The 2,500-nt window shown below is 42.1% G+C and overlaps 1 long non-coding RNA gene across 1 annotated transcript in view; it reads left to right on the forward strand.

The window, feature by feature from the left end:
- Nucleotides 1-2,500, forward strand: part of LOC144977523 (uncharacterized) — a 111,286-nt gene that overhangs the window by 52,902 nt on the left and 55,884 nt on the right. The window contains exon 2 of the long non-coding RNA XR_013646324.1: nucleotides 971-1,114. This is a non-coding gene — a long non-coding RNA (uncharacterized LOC144977523). The remainder of the gene's footprint in view (nucleotides 1-970; nucleotides 1,115-2,500) is intronic.

The following is a 2,500-nucleotide window of genomic DNA, read 5'->3' on the forward strand; positions in this document are numbered from 1 at the left end:
GCGGGTGTTGTGAGTATTGTAACTAAACGCATAGCATCACAAAGATATTCAAACAACATTTATTTATTTATTCCTTCTTTTGTGCGGCTATGTGGTCTGGGTGGTATGGTACTCGCTTTTGGATCGGAAGGTCCTGAGTTCGAGCCTCGCTCGGCGCATAGTTGAGTCCCTGGAAAATGAATACTCTTTACTCACAATATCTCACCGTACTCGGGTGTAAAATGAGTTCCTAGTCGTTAAAAAGCGTTGTCTCTGTCGGGAAAAAATGTAATATCGCCTAACAGGCGTCATGACTCGTTCTACATGTTACATGTTGCTGTTGGTCAGGAACCCGTGTTCAAAGCGCTTTGAGCACGTTTAGTGGATATTTCACTATATGTGACCCACCGTCCCTAAACGGTATTATGTCGGGATGACTTGGGTGCAAAAAATTGAATTTATTGACAAAAACATGAAACTTGGGGTTTGTTTCGATTTGTTATGTTAGAGAATGAAGACAATTTCTCACAATGCAAAAGCTCAAAAATTGGTATTTACTATCAATTTAATTCTAAAGTCACTTTTCGGGGTCCAATCCATTCCGACATAATACCGTTTCGACACGAAGGGTCACATATATGTGCGGCTATGTGGTCTAGTGATATGACACTCGCTTTCGGATCGGAAGGTCCTGAATTCGAGCCTCGCGCTCGGCGCATAGTTGAGTCCTTGGAAAAGGCTCTTTACTCACATTCTCTCACCGTACTCAGGTGTAAAATGAGTACCTGGTCGTTAACAGCGTTGTCTTTGTCCTAAAAAATTGTAATATCGCCTAACAGGCTTCATGTCCCGTCCTACATGTTAAATGTTGCTGTTGACCAGGGACCCCTTGTAAAGCGCTCTGAGCACATCAAGTGGATATTGCGCTATATAAAGCTCAATTTAAAAAAAAAAATTGATATATAAAAGCTCAGGTTTTGTTTTTTCTCAGGTTCATGATACAAGCGGTATGCATGGGTATAACGGATTGTGATGGACTTTGAAGATTGGAGCAATGATATATGAGAGGAGGGCTTAGTGTTTCAAACAGTTGGAGCTTCCAGTTGACATGCTCAAGGTTCGAGTTCAATTCCAGGTATGTATGTATGTATGTATGTATGTATGTATGTATGTATGTATGTATGTATGTATGTATGTATGTATGTATGCATGTATGCATGTATGCATGTATGCATGTATGTATGTATGTATGTATGTATGTATGTATGTATGTATGTATGTATGTATGTATGTATGTATGCATGTATGCATGTATGTATGTATGTATGTATGTATCTATGTATGTATCGCGGAAGAGGACGAGAGACGCATGCGCACAACCAGCATGACGTTCTCTCTCTAATAACTTTTCCGCCGACTATGGGTGACGTCCAATCAAGGGACGCTACTCTTCCGCTAATTTCATTCCCTATGGTGGAGAACCTTCAGATGTACTCACACTTATGATACATCAGTATAAATAATTATCATTATTACTCCCCTGCCGCCCCACCCACACCCCCTTCCCTCCCCCCCCCCCCACTCACCCCACTCCCCTTCCCCAACATCATCATCATCATCATCATCATCATAATATCTCCTCTCCCCAGTGCCAACAATAGCCTTGGGTTAGATGTATTGACTAGCTGGTGGTGGTGATATTCCTATCTGTCTCACTCTCAATGTTCTAATTGGCTTTCCTATTGCCTGGATATTATTGTACCCGAGGTTAGGGAGACCAAGGTATATATATATATATTATATATATATATATATATATATATATATATATATAATATATATATATACATATATATATATATATATATATATATAAAGTGAGAGAGAGGGGGGGGAGAGAGAGGCGTGATTGGAAGGAGACACTGCAGAGAGAGAGAGAAAGAGAGAGAGAGAGAGGGAGAGAGAGAGGGAGGGAGAGAGAGAATGAGAGAGAGAGAGGAAGTAGATGGGGAGAGAAGAGAGAGAGAGAGAGGAAGGAGATAGGGACAAAGGGAGAGAGAGAGAAAGAGAGAGAGAGAGAGAGAGAGAGAGAAAGCGAGAGAAAGTTTTGCTTGGAGTCAAAGGGAGAGAGAGAGAGAGAGAGAGAGAGAGAGAGAGAGAGAGAGGAGAGATTAGAAGGAGACAATGGAGAGAGGAGGAGAGGGAGGGAGAGAGAGAGAGAGAGAGAGAGAGAGAGAGAGCGAGAAAGGGGAGGGGGAGTAAAGAGAAGCGTCAGTAACTATAAAAGAGATAAAGTTTTGCTTGGAGTCAAGGGGACATAGAGAGAGGAAGAGAGAGAGAGAGAGAGAGAGACACAGAGAGAGAGAGGGAGGGGAAGAGAGAGAGAGAGGAAGAGAGAGATAGAGGTGAAGAAGAGAGAGAGAGAGAGAGAGCAGGAATAGACAGAAAGCGGAAGAAAGAGAGAGAGAGAGGGAGAGAGAGAGAGAGAGACCTTCTTCCAATATCCTAATTAATTGGCCTT

The sequence above is a fragment of the Berghia stephanieae genome, chromosome 7 (genome assembly GCF_034508935.2).
Source record: "Berghia stephanieae isolate SIO BIC M18660-M18661 chromosome 7, UCSD_Bste_1.3, whole genome shotgun sequence".
Taxonomy (NCBI): domain Eukaryota; kingdom Metazoa; phylum Mollusca; class Gastropoda; order Nudibranchia; family Aeolidiidae; genus Berghia; species Berghia stephanieae.